The sequence below is a fragment of the Takifugu flavidus genome, chromosome 21 (assembly GCF_003711565.1).
Source record: "Takifugu flavidus isolate HTHZ2018 chromosome 21, ASM371156v2, whole genome shotgun sequence".
NCBI classification, from domain to species: Eukaryota; Metazoa; Chordata; class Actinopteri; order Tetraodontiformes; family Tetraodontidae; genus Takifugu; species Takifugu flavidus.
In genome coordinates this window covers 8,626,000-8,642,780 of record NC_079540.1, presented here as the reverse complement: position 1 = coordinate 8,642,780, position 16,781 = coordinate 8,626,000, and the positions used below count along the sequence as shown (strand labels likewise).

Here is a 16,781-nt window from a genome sequence, read left to right as displayed (position 1 = left end):
CTCACTGAAAAACCATTGAAGAACCATGTTACAGTACCCAACTACAGGAGGAAGGAATTAATTACTAATGTGTTGGTTTTTATTTTATTTAAAAACAGGTACTAGTTACCATCAAGGAGTATGTGTAACCCATCACCTTGCTCCATTCCCACTTAAAGCTTTTATTTTTCTACAATATGTTAAAACCATCAATCCTTATTAATGTAGGTTGCTTTGTTATTCCCACCACAATAAAGGTAAAAACTAGTATTTTAAAGACTTTGCTTTTGCTAAATGATGAAAGGCCAAAAGTGCACGTCAAAGCTTTATAGTGGATTAATGTATTGTAATGTACAAACCCAGTGAGGTAGACAAACTGCATAATAACAATCAATCAAACAGGTTTCCCTAAAAATGCCCCCTTTCTTATTTCAGTAAATCCTAAATCACCTGCCTCTATTTCCTGACCCGAGACGAAGCGTTTGGTCCTAAAGGTCTCAGGACGGATTACGGAATGTACCGTACTGTAGGAGGAACAAGCAGGTGAGTCCAAGCACCTTAAATACCTGACAGCAGGGCGGTGGCAGGAGTGAGGGCCAAGGGTCATCAACAAGCTAGCAGACGTCTAGCCGCTAGTTGTGGCTGCAAAGGACAGAGACCTCATGGGGAAACACACCCCAATAGGGTCAGCTGCAGGGTGGTGGTGGCTCCAGAGGAACCTGCTGCTGACCTGGGAGGCTCTGGAGGAGGTGCATCACATCGTTGCTCTAGATGGTTTCTCTCTAACGTAGAGGTAACGTATGACAGTTCATTTTTCCATCATCATCATTATATAACTGCAGTTTAGCTCTTGCTGCAATCGACACCCCCCTTCCCCCCTCCCCCTGAGCCTGGACCTGCTCAAGGTTTCTTCCTGTTAAAAGGGAGTTTTTCTTCACCACTGTTGGTGGTTTAGGGCTCAGGCCCAGGTTTGTAGAGATATTATACCAGATGCTATCTAAACAAAGATGGACTGAATTAACTCAGTTAATGATATCTGGTAAATCAAGTAAAGACTCCTTTACTTTCCATCTTGTACTGGCCTTAGTCCTGGCCTTGGTCCTGGCCTTAGTCCTGGCCTTGGTCCTGGGCCTAGTTCTGGCTTGGTCCTGGCCCTAGTCCTGGCCTTAGTCCTGGCCTTAGTCCTGGCCTTGGTCCTAGGCTTTGTCCTGGCCTTAGTCCTGGCCTTAATCCTGGCCTTGGTCCTGGCCTTAATCCTGGCCTTAGTCCTGGCCTTAATCCTGGCCTTGGTCCTGGCCTTAATCCTGGCCATTCCCACTTAAAGCTTTTATTTTTCTAAAATATGTTAAAACCATCAAACCTTCTTATTAATGTAGGTTGCTTTGTTATTCCCACCACAATAAAGGTAAAAACTAGTATTTTAAAGACTTTGCTTTTGCTAAATGATGAAAGGCCAAAAGTGCACGTCAAAGCTTTATAGTGGATTAATGTATTGTAATGTACAAACCCAGTGAGGTAGACAAACTGCATAATAACAATCAATCAACAGGTTTCCCTAAAAATGCCCCCTTTCTTATTTCAGTAAATCCTAAATCACCTGCCTCTATTTCCTGACCCGAGACAAAGCGTTTGGTCCTAAAGGTCTCAGGGACGGATTACGGAATGTACCATACTGTAGGAGGAACAACCAGGTGAGTCCAAGCACCTTAACAGGGAAACACACCCCAATAGGGTCAGCGGCAGGGTGGTGGTGGCTCCAGAGGAACCTGCTGCTGACCCGGGAGGCTCTGGAGGAGGTGCATCACATCGTTGCTCTAGATGGTTTCTCTCTAACGTAGAGGTAACGTATGACAGTTCATTTTTCCATCATCATCATTATATAACTGCAGTTTAGCTCTTGGCTGCAATCGACACCCCCCTTCCCCCCTCCCCCTGAGCCTGGACCTGCTCAAGGTTTCTTCCTGTTAAAAGGGAGTTTTTCTTCACCACTGTTGGTGGTTTAGGGCTCAGGCCCAGGTTTGTAGAGATATTATACCAGACGCTATCTAAACAAAGATGGACTGAATTAACTCAGTTAATGATATCTGGTAAATCAAGTAAAGACTCCTTTCCTTTCCATCTTGTACTGGCCTTAGTCCTGGCCTTAGTCCTGGCCTTAGTCCTGGCCTTAGTCCTGGCCTTAGTCCTGGCCTTGGTCCTAGCCTTAGTTCTGGCTTTAGTTCTGGCCTTGGTCCTGGCCTTAGTCCTGGCCTTGGTCCTGGCCCTAGTTCTGGCCTTGGTCCTGGCCTTAGTCCTGGCCTTGGTCCTGGCCTTAGTCCTGGCCTTGGTCCTGGCCTTGGTCCTGGCCTTAGTCCTGGCCATTCCCACTTAAAGCTTTTATTTTTCTAAAATATGTTAAAACCATCAAACCTTCTTATTAATGTAGGTTGCTTTGTTATTCCCACCACAATAAAGGTAAAAACTAGTATTTTAAAGACTTTGCTTTTGCCAAATGATGAAAGGCCAAATGTGCACGTCAAAGCTTTATAGTGGATTAATGTATTGTAATGTACAAACCCAGTGAGGTAGACAAACTGCATAATAACAATCAATCGAACAGGTTTCCCTCAAAATTCCCCCTTTCTTATTTCAGTAAATCCTAAATCACCTGCCTCTATTTCCTGACCCGAGACGAAGTGTTTGGTCCTAAAGGTCTCAGGGACGGATTACGGAATGTACCGTACTGTAGGAGGAACAAGCAGGTGAGTCCAAGCACCTTAAATACCTGACAGCAGGGGCGCGGCAGGAGTGAGAGGGCCAAGGGTCATCAACAAGCTAGCAGACGTCTAGCCGCTAGTTGTGGCTGCAAAGGACAGAGACCTCATGGGGGAACACACCCCAATAGGGTCAGTGGCAGGGTGGTGGTGGCTCCAGAGGAACCTGCTGCTGACCTGGGAGGCTCTGGAGGAGGTGCATCACATCATTGCTCTAGATGGTTTCTCTCTAACATAGAGGTAACGTATGACAGTTCATTTTCCCATCATCATCATTATATAACTGCAGTTTAGCTCTTGGCTGCAATCGACACCTCCCCCCCCTCCCCTCCCCTTGAGCCTGGACCTGCTCAAGGTTTCTTCCTGTTAAAAGGGAGTTTTTCTTCACCACTGTTGGTGGTTTAGGGCTCAGGCCCAGGTTTGTAGAGATATTATACCAGACGCTATCTAAACAAAGATGGACTGAATTAACTCAGTTAATGATATCTGGTAAATCAAGTAAAGACTCCTTTACTTTCCATCTTGTACTGGCCTTAGTCCTGGCCTTGGTCCTGGCCTTAGTCCTGGCCTTGGTCCTGGCCTTAGTCCTGGCCTTAGTCCTGGCCTTGGTCCTGGCCTTAGTCCTGGCCTTGGTCCTGGCCTTGGTCCTGGCCTTAGTCCTGGCCTTAATCCTGGCCTTGGTCCTGGCCTTAGTCCTGGCCATTCCCACTTAAAGCTTTTATTTTTCTACAATATGTTAAAACCATCAAACCTCCTTATTAATGTAGGTTGCTTTGTTATTCCCACCACAATAAAGGTAAAAACTAGTATTTTAAAGACTTTGCTTTTGCTAATTGATGAAAGGCCAAATGTGCACGTCAAAGCTTTATAGTGGATTAATGTATTGTAATGTACAAACCCAGTGAGGTAGACAAACTGCATAATAACAATCAATCGAACAGGTTTCCCTAAAAATGCCCCCTTTCTTATTTCAGTAAATCCTAAATCACCTGCCTCTATTTCCTGATCCGAGACGAAGCGTTTGGTCCTAAAGGTCTCAGGGACAGATTACGGAATGTACCGTACTGTAGGAGGAACAAGCAGGTGAGTCCAAGCACCTTAACAGGGAAACACACCCCAATAGGGTCAGCGACAGGGTGGTGGTGGCTCCAGAGGAACCTGCTGCTGACCCGGGAGGCTCTGGAGGAGGTGCATCACATCGTTGCTCTAGATGGTTTCTCTCTAACGTAGAGGTAACGTATGACAGTTCATTTTTCCATCATCATCATTATATAACTGCAGTTTAGCTCTTGGCTGCAATCGACACCCCCCCCCCCCCTCCCCTCCCCCTGAGCCTGGACCTGCTCAAGGTTTTTTCCTGTTAAAAGGGAGTTTTTCTTCACCACTGTTGGTGGTTTAGGGCTCAGGCCCAGGTTTGTAGAGATATTATACCAACGCTATCTAAACAAAGATGGACTGAATTAACTCAGTTAATGATATCTGGTAAATCAAGTAAAGACTCCTTTCATTTCCATCTTGTACTGGCCTTAGTCCTGGCCTTAGTCCTGGCCTTGGTCCTGGCCTTAGTCCTGGCCTTGGTCCTGGCCTTAGTCCTAGCCTTAGTCCTGGCCTTGGTCCTAGCCTTAGTTCTGGCCTTAGTCCTGGCCTTAGTCCTGGCCTTAGTCCTGGCCTTAGTCCTGGCCTTGGTCCTGGCCTTAGTCCTGGCCTTGGTCCTGGCCTTAGTCCTAGCCTTAGTCCTGGCCTTGGTCCTAGCCTTAGTTCTGGCCTTAGTCCTGGCCTTAGTCCTGGCCTTAGTCCTGGCCTTAGTCCTGGCCTTGGTCCTGGCCTTAGTCCTGGCCTTGGTCCTGGCCTTGGTCCTGGCCTTAGTCCTGGCCATTCCCACTTAAAGCTTTTATTTTTCTAAAATTTGTTAAAACCATCAAACCTTCTTATTAATGTAGGTTGCTTTGTTATTCCCACCACAATAAAGGTAAAAACTAGTATTTTAAAGACTTTGCTTTTGCTAAATGATGAAAGGCCAAATGTGCACGTCAAAGCTTTATAGTGGATTAATGTATTGTAATGTACAAACCCAGTGAGGTAGACAAACCGCATAATAACAATCAATCGAACAGGTTTCCCTCAAAATGCCCCCTTTCTTATTTCAGTAAATCCTAAATCACCTGCCTCTATTTCCTGACCCGAGACGAAGCGTTTGGTCCTAAAGGTCTCAAGGACTGATTACGGAATGTACCGTACTGTAGGAGGAACAACCAGGTGAGTCCAAGCACCTTAAATACCTGACAGCAGGGCGGCGGCAGGAGTGAGAGGGCCAAGGGTCATCAACAAGCTAGCAGACATCTAGCCGCTAGTTGTGGCTGCAAAGGACAGAGACCTCACGGGGGAACACACCCCAATAGGGTCAGTGGCAGGGTGGTGGTGGCTCAAGAGGAACCTGCTGCTGACCCGGGAGGCTCTGGAGGAGGTGCATCACATCGTTGCTCTAGATGGTTTCTCTCTAACGTAGAGGTAACGTATGACAGTTCATTTTTCCATCATCGTCATTATATAACTGCAGTAGTTTGCTGTAGTTCAGAGTGAGCATCCCTCAAACATCATCTCTGTGGGTAACCACACACTGCTCTATTCTTTCCTGCGGATGCACGTGTGTGTGTGTGTTCGTTCATTCGTTCGTTCACGTGCGTGCGAGGGCGTGCGCGGGCCTCCGTCCCATTCACAGGCTCCTTTGTGTGGGTGTCTGTCAGCGGTGTTGTCTGCAGGCAGGCCCCCATTGTGTTGAACTGCTGCTCCTTATTGACACAGAGGCCCTTGGCACTCTGTGTTCCATGGCCCCCCAGCCACAGGCGGACGGAAGGCTGAAACCGGAGCCCCGGGCCTGTGGAGAGTTTGTTTGCTGTTCCTTTTCCCTCCCTTGGTGTTTCTGGTGTCATTGTGGGTTGGGCATCAAAAATCAGGAAGAAAGACAGGTAATGTGTGTGTGTGTGTGTGTGTGTGTGTGTGTGTGTGTGTGTGAGGTAGACAGAGAGTGCTGTTCTCTTCATCGTGAGGCACGCAGGGGTCAAACGGAGAGCAAACATTAATGGAGAAGATTATCCTCAGATCACTATTATCTCCGGTGTAACCCGCTGCGACCGGGTCGGCGCCGGCGATCGGACAAATGGAGCTCTCGTGTCAAAAGTGTTCCCAGCAGGGCGGCTTAATGTCGCTCCACGTGGGCCGCATTCACACTCAGCATCCGTGCAGCACTTTACGCGAAAAGTGGAAGATAAAATGTTGAGGGGAAACAAATATTTGCTCAGGAATCAGTTTTATTGGGTTTCAGACGTGACTGGTGGGGTCTGTTTGACCAAATTTAATTTCACCTCAATGATACAAAACCAGCACAGCTGCCCTCTAGTGGGGGGCTGCGGAATAGGAACTAGCCCCGCCTCCATGGTGTTTTAGGGAAACTTCAGGTTAAACCATCCAATTTTTAGACTACTCGTAAAGGATTTAATGGATTCTGGGGGCGCTTTTTTTCAACAAAGTACATTTAGTTTATCTTTCGAATCCTTTACTTTTACAAAATCAAAGCCTCAATGGGCCGATCAAAGCTTAAAATCAGATTAAAATACTGAAGCGGTGGTGTGGTTGGGGTTAAATGGCCCTCTTAAAAACGCAGGTCAGTAGAGCTCATGTTTGAAAAATGTGAATCAAATTTTTAAATGAATAAGCAAAGGAAAATTTGTAGGTTTCGACGTGCTTCGTACGTGCGTTCCCTCGCCTGGATGAGGTCTTGGTTCTGTGGCTGTATTTGATTGTTTGCTTGGAAAAACAGCTGTTTCGGGATGTGGAAGAACATCCTTGGCAACGAGACAAAACATCTCACAGCATTTTTCTTTTTTGCTGTCTCTTTTACTCCCACATGTCTTCATGTGTCTCTTAATGTTGTCTTCCATAACTCTTTGTAAAATCCAGAAGGGCAATTGTGATACCACAGACAGAATTGTGCATTTGCTGCCACCTTCAGGGTGGTACCTGGTCCTGGTCCTTGTCCTGGTCCTTGTCCTGGTCCTTGTCCTGGTCCTTGTCCCCAGCCTTGTTTAATTACCCCCGGGCTGTTAGCCATTTTTACAGTTCTCTCTAGCCGTGGTTCCTGAACTTTTTTTTTTGCAGTGCCCTCTTTAGGAGATAAAATTATTTTTTGTTGTGCTGCAGATTGTTTGTGTATTGTTTATTTTCAAACCACCCTCCTCGGTGGTTGGTACTAAAATTAGTACCATCTGGCGTAACTTGACAGTGGAAACACTGTTTGCAGGAGCTCCACGGCCCCCTGTCATAATGCTGGGGCCCCCTAGTGGGTTGTGGGTTGCCCCCCACCAGCTTGAAAACTGCCCTTTGGGGACCGAGGGGCGCCTCGACTGTTGGGCTCCTCTCTGCTTGTTGCCCAGGCTGGCGCAGTGTTGTGGCATTCCACTCTCACTATTATTTACAGCAAATGTTCCAACACACTCGTCTCACCCCCCTCTTTCACACACCACACCACACACACACCACCACACACACACCACACACACACACACACACACACACCTGCATTACCATGTGAAAACGAAAATGAAGACGTGAAGGGTCTCCCGGCATGTGCTTTGATGGTCTTTCTCCTTTCTCCTTCAGAGTTGCCTAATTTAGGGCCGCCGCCAACCCCCCCCCCCCCCCACCCAGAGCTAACGAGATTAGCACACGTGTGCTGTGGCGAGCCAGGTAAGATGACTCGGTCTGTTTGAACACAGGCGCATCACACAGGAACAGACGCGCTCTCATGCTGGAGCATCAGTGTTTCTGACGCTGTGCGGTGTGTGTGTGTGTGTTTGACTGTGAGGGACAGTCCGTGTCTATATGTGGCGGTTTATGATTAGCGTGTGTGTGTGTGTGTGTGTGTGTGTGAACGCGCATGTGCGTGCCTTAGTGTGGTCTTGCTCGTGCCAACATTGTGTACACATATATATCACTGCAGCGTGTGTCGCATTGGTGTCAAGCAATGACAACAAGTGACAACACCTCTGTGTGTGTGTGTGTGTGTGTGTGTGTGTGTGTGTGCGTGTGTGTGTGTGTTTAAAAGAAGGTGGTGGTTCCCACAGTTCAGATCTAATTCAGCTGTAACTCAATCTCCGTGTGAGTGTGGCTCCTCCAGTGCTCTCTTCTCCCTCTGTAGAGTGTGTGTGTGTGTGTGTGTGTGTGTGTGTGTGTGTGTGTGTGTGTGTGTGTGTGTGTGTGTGCGTGTAAGAGAGAGCGCTCAGAACCCCTCATATCAGTTTACTGTGTCAGCGCCGGGAGCTTGACAAAAGCACACACACACACGCACACACCACACACACACAAACATGCCCACACACACCAGTAAGTAGTGTCGGTGTGTGTGAGTGTGTGTCTTCTCAGGTGGTGAAACATGGCATCATTTTCCTTCCATGAGCTAAAAGAGTGCTGACATTTGTTCATTTCAGGAAACAGCGAGATGCCAAAATCGTAAGAAACAACCGTGAGTCAAAAACACACACAAACATGCTGACGTCACGGCAACAAGTGTCCTATCCAATACTTTCTGAGTTCGTAAAAGCAGGAATAATAGTGGAGAGGAAGCTGCTCTTAGAGACTATAATCATCAGTATAAACCCTCCACTAATCATTCATCCAAAATGTGATATGTTTCTCCTTTGGTAAATTTAGCATCTCCGGTGTTTAACACAAACCCACAGCAAATGCTCGCTGCTAACGATCATCCTTGAGCGAATTTTGTTTGTCCGAGTCGAAGGAATGTGGCTGTTAGAGGTGTTCCTGCGCAGCTCCGTCTGGGGCGGCCGACCGGAGAGAGTGTGAAGCTTTCTTTGGCCTGCTGTGTCCAAAGAAAGAAAGTGAGGAAATAAAGAGGGAGGGAGCCCCCGAGACCACGTCCAAACACAGCAAACATGGCAGCACCACACACTGCGTGTATACTCGGACGTGGCCCGAGCAGGTGAGATTATCAGATAATCGTTCAAAGATAAGAAGGCAAAAATGCCCTGTATGTTTTTTGTAATACAAATGATACCATCTCATAATACTGGTCCCAGTTCATTCTGGTCTAAACTATCACTCTTATTTAAAATTAAATTATTTGCTTCCAGTTTAATTGACACTAATATTACGCGCCTTGTCATTTAAAGTGGATCTTTTATCGCTGAACGTCTGGGAAACAACAACACTTCCTCAAATCGCCACTAGTGGCCGCTGTTGTCCAGCTGAAGGTGCGAGCTCGTGATAAGGTCAGACTGCTGATTGTTCTGGCTCAATAAATATACACAGAAGAGGAACAAACGACAAGGAATCTAAAGGGGGGGGGGGGGGGGGGTGAAGAACAAACCATAAGATTTCATCTTGTCTGTGTCCACGTAACGTTTCATTTCCTGTCATTTAAATGTGTGAATTCCTGTTCTGTGTGTAACAACCACAACGTGTGCATGAGTGTGTTGTTCTGGATGAAGAGTTTAGGGATCTTTCTCTCTCTCTCTCTCTCGCTCTCGCTCTCGCTCTCGCTCTCGCTCTCGCTCTCGCTCTCGCTCTCGCTCGGTTCTGTCTAGTCACCGAGGCGGCGTTGCTGTAACACCCAACAATGACAAGAGTCGAGATGTCTGCTTGATTGGATTTTAGAGGCAGTATCCCCTGGGCCGCCAAGCCCTGAATCCAGGCCAATGTTATCCTGCCTTCCACCGCTTCCTGCGGCAGTGTAGCGCAGCAGCACCTCTATAGAGTCCAGAACTGAACAGAACAATTAGACCAATGAAAGAACAACACACACATGCAACATTCTAGAACCACAGATAGAACAATAATGTGAAACCTGCCGTCCCGTGCCAGGTTCTGCCCCGAGGAGGTGAAGATATGACCATGGAGACCAGCTCACAGGGAGGGAGACACTACACCAGTTAAATATTCAGGTGGGTCTGGTGAGACTTCCTGCTTGTTATATTGTTAAAATCTTTCTCTGACAGAACCTGAAGGCCACACACCCACACACATCCTTGTCTTCCTATCTTTGTGAGGGCTTTCATAGAACTAATGCGTTCTCCAGCTCCTGACCCAAACCCCAACCATCCCAACTGACCCCCACCCACTCTGACCAAAACCCTTCTAACCCCAACCTTAAAACCAAGCCTTAACCTTCAAACAATCCAAAATGTCCTCACTTTGCTTGTAGAATGTGGACTTTGGCACCCACACACACACAAACATGCACACACGCAGTAATCACTAACACTTGCACCCATTGAGAGTACTCATAAACACGTGCACACACATCTGAACATGCTCAGACACAAGTTTTCTCTCTGTATCTGTCACACACACACACACACACACACCACACCACACACACACACACACACACACACAGGCACGGACAGACGCATGTGGAGGAGCTCCTGTTTTCCCACCGGTTGAAGCTTGTGGGAAAATCCTCACTGGTCAGTAATTGATTCCGCTCTGCCAGCTCTAGTTTATGCCAATAGCCTCTCTCTCTTTCTCACACACGCACACACACACACGCACGACGCGCACACACACACAGTCTTCATGCAGCATTGCTGTTGTTTTGGTTCAACTTTCACCTTCTCTTTCATCTATTTTGTCCCTGATTTTTATCCTTTTTACTGTAATTTGGAGTCTTGTGACTCTAAATGAATGTTTTCCATCATCCAACTCACTTCCTGTTAAATGAGGAAAAAACCTCAGGTTAAAGCCCACAAACACCCGCCTCAATACCTTGAAGCTACTGCGCGTTTGTCGCATGTTGGCAGTTAAAGCTCCTCTGTCTCTACGCGTCGCTTCTCCTTCCTTTTCCGGATCCGGCCTAATCGGATCGACAGCTTTGGTAACATTTCACCACCTGCTACGAACTTTGACATCTCTGTCTCTCAACGCACACGCACCAGCCCCAAACAAACGCCGGTTCACTGGAAGTGTACACCCTTCGACACACAATTGCCACTTGTCCTTATCACCAGTGTTCCAACCCCTCCCTTTAATTATCAAACAGCCCGGGGCCGCATCCAGTTTGGCCTCCATTCGGCGCTTCTGATCCCCGATGCCGTTCAGCCGGTTCTTATCAGTCGCCATCATCGCCATTATTGCCGGGACTCCTTCACATCAAAGGCCCCATCAAAGCTATTGCCACCAGGGAGAACTTTCACATGGGATAAAGATTTGGGATTTTGATGTGTGCAACAGCAGCAACAGCACAAAGATAACTGTTTTAACTCTGGCGTTCATTTATCAGCTGTCCCAAACATGCGACGCCCTGCTCCAGATTAGAAAAGAGGCTTTAATGTTCTAAAAACATTTAAAGCAGACTTTCAACACATCTGGCCCAAGGGTTGCCAGGTTCTTGCTCTTTGATAATACAGGGTGTTCTGGCCCATGTAGGAGCAGCACATGTCAACAGGAACAGGAGGCGTTAAATGATACGAGTACGCGTAAAAAAAGCAACACAAAACTGCATCACAACAGCATCACGACTGACTTATTCTAACAACTTTTTTTTGCCTTATTTATATTTTTATTTGATGTTATTCTATCCATTTTTCATTTCAGTTTTAAAAGCTACATAAACCAGAGAAGAGACGGCACAACGGCAGCACGACGGCAGCACGACGGCAGCACGACGGTATCACGACTGTGTTATTCTAGCAAGTTTTTTTGCCTTATTTTTTACGTTATTTTATTCATTTTGAATTTTTCATTTCAGTTTTATAAGCTACATAAGCCAGAGAAGGCATAGCACAACGACATCACGACGGCAGCACGGCGACAGCAACTATTAATAATATTATTATTAACTTATTCTCACAACTTTTTTTTGCCTTATTCATATTTTTATTTGATGTTATTCTTTGAATTTTTCATTTCAGTTTTATAAGCTAGATAAGGCAGAGAGAAGAGACAGCTCGACGGCAGCGGCGACATGGCAGCACAACGGTATCACGACTGTGTTATTCTAGCAAGTTTTTTTGCCTTTATTATAGATATTTTTACGTTATTTTATTCATTTTTAATTTTTAATTTCAGTTTTATAAGCTACATAAGCCAGAGAGAAGAGACGGCACAACGACATCACGACTGTGTTATTCTAGTAACTTTTTTTTGCCTTATTTATATATTTTCTTTTGTTATTCTATTCATTTTTGATTTTTCATTTCAGTTTTATAAGGTAGATAAGCCAGAGAGAAGGCATAGCACAACGACATCACGACGGCAGCACAACGGTATCACGACTTTGTTATTCTAGCAAGTTTTTTTGCCTTATTTATATCAATTTTTTACGTTATTTTATTCATTTTTGATTTTTGATTTCAGTTTTATAAGCTAAGCTAGAGAAAAGAGACAGCACAAGGACATCACGACGGCTGCACGGCGACAGCAACTATTAATATTATTATTATTAACTTATTCTCGCAACTTTTTTTGCCTTATTCATATTTTTATTTGATGTTATTCTTTTAATTTTTGATTTTTCATTTCAGTTTTATAAGCTAGATAAGGCAGAGAGAAGAGACGGCACAACAGCAGCACAACGGTATCACGAGTGTTATTCTAGCAACTGTTTTTTGCCTTATTTATAGATATTTTTACGTTATTTTATTCATTTTTGATTTTTCATTTCAGTTTTATAAGCTACATAAGCCAGAGAGAAGAGACGGCACAACGGCAGCACAACGGTATCACGACTGTGTTATTCTAGCAACTTTTTTTTGCCTTATTTATATATTTTCTTTTATGTTATTCTATTCATTTTTGATTTTTCATTTCAGTTTTATAAGGTAGATAAGCCAGAGAGAAGGCATAGCACAACGACATCACGACGGCAGCACAACGGTATCACGACTTTGTTATTCTAGCAAATGTTTTTTGCCTTATTTATATAAATTTTTTACGTTATTTTATTCATTTTTAATTTTCATTTCAGTTTTATAAGCTACATAAGCCAGAGAGAAGAGACGGCACAACGGCAGCACAACGGTATCATGACTGTGTTATTCTAGTAACTTTTTTTTGCCTTATTTATATATTTTCTTTTGTATTCTATTCATTTGGGATTTTTCATTTCAGTTTTATAAGGTAGATAAGCCAGAGAGAAGGCATAGCACAACGACATCACGACGGCAGCACAACGGTATCACGACTTTGTTATTCTAGCAAATGTTTTTTGCCTTATTCATATAAATTTTTTACGTTATTTTATTCATTTTTGATTTTTCATTTCAGTTTTATAAGCTAGATAAGGCAGAGAGAAGAGACGGCACAACAGCAGCACGATGGCAGCACAACGGTATCACGACTGTGTTATTCTAGCAAGTTTTTTTGCCTTATTTATATCAATTTTTTACGTTATTTTATTCATTTTTGATTTTTGATTTCAGTTTTATAAGCTAAGCTAGAGAGAAGAGACAGCACAAGGACATCACGACGGCTGCACGGCGACAGCAACTATTAATATTATTATTATTAACTTATTCTCGCAACTTTTTTTGCCTTATTCATATTTTTATTTGATGTTATTCTTTTAATTTTTGATTTTTCATTTCAGTTTTATAAGCTAGATAAGGCAGAGAGAAGAGACGGCACAACAGCAGCACAACGGTATCACGACTGTGTTATTCTAGCAAGTTTTTTTGCCTTTATTTATAGATATTTTTCCGTTATTTTATTCATTTTTAATTTTTAATTTCAGTTTTTATAGCTACATAAGCCAGAGAGAAGGCATAGCACAACGACATCACGACGGCAGCACAACGGTATCACGACTTTGTTATTCTAGCAAATGTTTTTTGCCTTATTCATATAAATTTTTTACGTTATTTTATTCATTTTTGATTTTTCATTTCAGTTTTATAAGCTAGATAAGGCAGAGAGAGAGACGGCACGACAGCAGCACGATGGCAGCACAACGGTATCACGACTGTGTTATTCTAGCAAGTTTTTTTGCCTTATTTATAGATATTTTTTACGTTATTCTATTCATTTTTGATTTTTAATTTCAGTTTTATACGCTACATAAGCCAGAGAGAAGGCATAGCACAACGACATCACGACGGCAGCACAACGGTATCACGACTTTGTTATTCTAGCAAATGTTTTTTGCCTTATTTATATAAATTTGTTACGTTATTTTATTCATTTTTAATTTTTCATTTCAGTTTTATAAGCTACATAAGCCAGAGAGAGAGACGGCACGACAGCAGCACGATGGCAGCACAACGGTATCACGACTGTGTTATTCTAGCAAGTTTTTTTGCCTTATTTATAGATATTTTTTACGTTATTCTATTCATTTTTGATTTTTAATTTCAGTTTTATACGCTACATAAGCCAGAGAGAAGGCATAGCACAACGACATCACGACGGCAGCACAACGGTATCACGACTTTGTTATTCTAGCAAATGTTTTTTGCCTTATTTATATAAATTTGTTACGTTATTTTATTCATTTTTAATTTTTCATTTCAGTTTTATAAGCTACATAAGCCAGAGAGAGGAGATGGCACAACGGCAGCACAACGGTATCACGACTGTGTTATTCTAGTAACTTTTTTTTGCCTATTTATTTATATATTTTTCTTTTTATTCTATTCATTTTTGATTTTTCATTTCAGTTTTATAAGGTAGATAAGCCAGAGAGAAGGCATAGCACAACGACATCACGACGGCAGCACAACGGTATCACGACTTTGTTATTCTAGCAAGTTTTTTTGCCTTATTTATATCAGTTTTTTACGTTATTTTATTCATTTTTGATTTTTGATTTCAGTTTTATAAGCTAAGCCAGAGAGAAGGCATAGCACAACGACATCACGACGGCTGCACGGCGACAGCAACTATTAATATTATTATTATTAACTTGTTCTCGCAACTTTTTTTGCCTTATTCATATTTTTATTTGATGTTATTCTTTTAATTTTTGATTTTTCATTTCAGTTTTATAAGCTACATAAGCCAGAGAGAAGAGACGGCTCAACGACATCACGACGGCAGCACAACGGTATCACGACTGTGTTCTTCTAGCAAGTTTTTTTGCCTTATTTATAGATATTTTTTACGTTATTTTATTCATTTTTAATTTTTCATTTCAGTTTTATAAGCTAGATGAGCCAGAGAGAAGAGACGGCATCACGACTGCAGCACGCACAGCGACAGCTCAACAAAACTATTCAAAAATTTAATTCACTAATTGTATTTGTTGAAATTCACTTTTGAATTGGCTCAAGTGTCAGACATTATAATCCACCTTCATAAGTCAACACACACACTCCCACAGACGCACACAGACGCACACAGACAGAGCTGCCCGTGTGACCATTTGTTAGCTGTGAAATATTAATCACGCTCAGCTGCCGATCCCTGCACACACCGCAGCACGCGCACACACAGACCCGCGGAGCTCGTATTGACATGTGGATCGGTGACAGGGTCACACATGCGCGCGCATGTGCACGCCCCCTCCGCTCCTTACCGGCCTCGCCTGTGCATCTGTGAGTCTGTAGGTCCCAGCTGTCTGAGGATCGAAGGAGGGTGTGTTCGGTGACCTGTTCCAACCAGCCTGGTGAGAATGTGTGTGTGTCCAAATCCATTGATTTCATACACAGCAGAGTGGATTTATAGCCCAATGTTTATGTGCATTTTTAAAACTCTGAAGCCTCCGTGCCAGGTTCAGGTAGCTCATCGGTTCTATCCTGCTCTGTACAGAACACTAACCCCTGAAATGGACTTGAACTACCCTTGGTGACGGGCTGGCAAGAACTGCGTGTGAGGTGATGAGGAGCGACATCTCCACGGGCTTGTCACATAATATATCGCGCCTCCACGTACCCTCTTTCAGAGTGTGTGACATGGGAACAACCAGGGCTGCCTTAAATCACCGTCCTTACCATCGGCTGCTCCGCCGGGGGGGCTCCTGGATACTTAGCATTCCTACAGAGACTGGAGACTGTGAGAACCAGAAGCCGTGGGCAAAAATATTTTTTGGTCTTAGTCTTAAAGGGTCTGAAAAACCTGTGCAGTCTTTGTGTGCGCGTTTGGGTGCTCGAGTGAACCTGATGGTGGAATTAAAAGCAGATCTTTGTACTTTTCAAGAAGAGAATCTTAAATCAGCCGGCCATCAGCAGGAGGGTCCCCCTACACGAGCCTGGTCCTGCTCAAGGTTTCTTCCTGTTAAAGGGGAGTTTTTCCTTGCCACAGTTGCTTGTTGGGGGGTCAGGCCCTGGGATTCTGGAAAGCACCTACAAACAATTGTGATTGTAACAGACGCTATATAAAGATTGATTGATTGAATGTATTGAATGTAAATGTGCATAAACTCATCAGTACCACAGAGATGTAACGTTGTGTGTGTGTTCAACACTGACTTCATGTGTGTGTGTGTGTGTGTGCGTGTGCGTGCATAAATTATGCAGATCTTCTTGTTATGTGTACTTGTGCATTTACAGCATTCCTTGCTGAGCATTCTGGGTCTCTTCCCATTGATGCCCAATCACCATTTGACTAGTACCGAGGGGGAACCGGCCCCCACTGGGGTCCTAACAGCTGAGTGCATCCACTTTCCCATGCTGTCAGGGGTGAAAGGTCACCATACAGCTACTGCCGCAGTTGTTACGACCCCTTGCACACAAGGCTTCTCCTGTGTGGCTGTACGCATTACATGCTGGTGCAACAGAGGCAGCACGGGGCTGTGTGTGTCCCTGTGTGTGTGTGTGTGTGTGTGGCACAACAAGCAGGAGTATCTCATGGATGCTACAGCATGTGTGTGTGTGTGTGTGTGCGTGTGTGTGTGGGGGGCACAACAAGCAGGAGTATCTCATGGATGCTACAGCATGTGTGTGGTGTGTGTGTGTGTGTGTGTATGTGGCACAACAAGCAGGAGTATCTCATGGATGCTATAGCATATGTGTGTGTGTGTGTGTGTGGATGGCAACTGGTGGCCTCGGTAACCACGAACACGGTCTTGTAAGGGCCCATGAGGCCTCGTGTTTGTTTAAATTGGAT

At 44.3% G+C, this 16,781-nt stretch overlaps 2 long non-coding RNA genes across 21 annotated transcripts; both read left to right on the top strand.

The window, feature by feature from the left end:
- Window positions 1-243: 243 nt before the first annotated feature.
- LOC130518641 (uncharacterized) lies at window positions 244-3,551 on the top strand. Its single transcript, XR_008948111.1, has 3 exons — window positions 244-772; window positions 1,562-1,819; window positions 2,612-3,551. It is a non-coding gene; the product is annotated as an uncharacterized LOC130518641 (long non-coding RNA).
- A 1,347-nt stretch (window positions 3,552-4,898) lies between these two features.
- Window positions 4,899-16,112, top strand: LOC130518633 (uncharacterized). Of its 20 annotated transcripts, XR_008948085.1 has the most exons (22): window positions 4,899-5,698; window positions 8,216-8,250; window positions 8,439-8,724; window positions 8,915-9,013; window positions 9,606-9,685; window positions 11,337-11,409; window positions 11,811-11,863; window positions 11,944-12,007; window positions 12,099-12,318; window positions 12,408-12,460; window positions 12,554-12,617; window positions 12,709-12,761; window positions 12,852-12,915; window positions 13,163-13,382; window positions 13,784-13,847; window positions 13,940-14,002; window positions 14,094-14,157; window positions 14,250-14,302; window positions 14,396-14,459; window positions 14,551-14,781; window positions 14,873-15,342; window positions 15,486-16,112. It is a non-coding gene; the product is annotated as an uncharacterized LOC130518633 (long non-coding RNA). The 20 variants fall into 20 exon arrangements; XR_008948087.1 differs by lacking the exon at window positions 4,899-5,698 and having other exon boundaries at window positions 8,127-8,250; window positions 8,524-8,724; XR_008948086.1 differs by lacking the exon at window positions 4,899-5,698 and having other exon boundaries at window positions 8,127-8,250; window positions 8,518-8,724.
- Window positions 16,113-16,781: the final 669 nt, after the last annotated feature.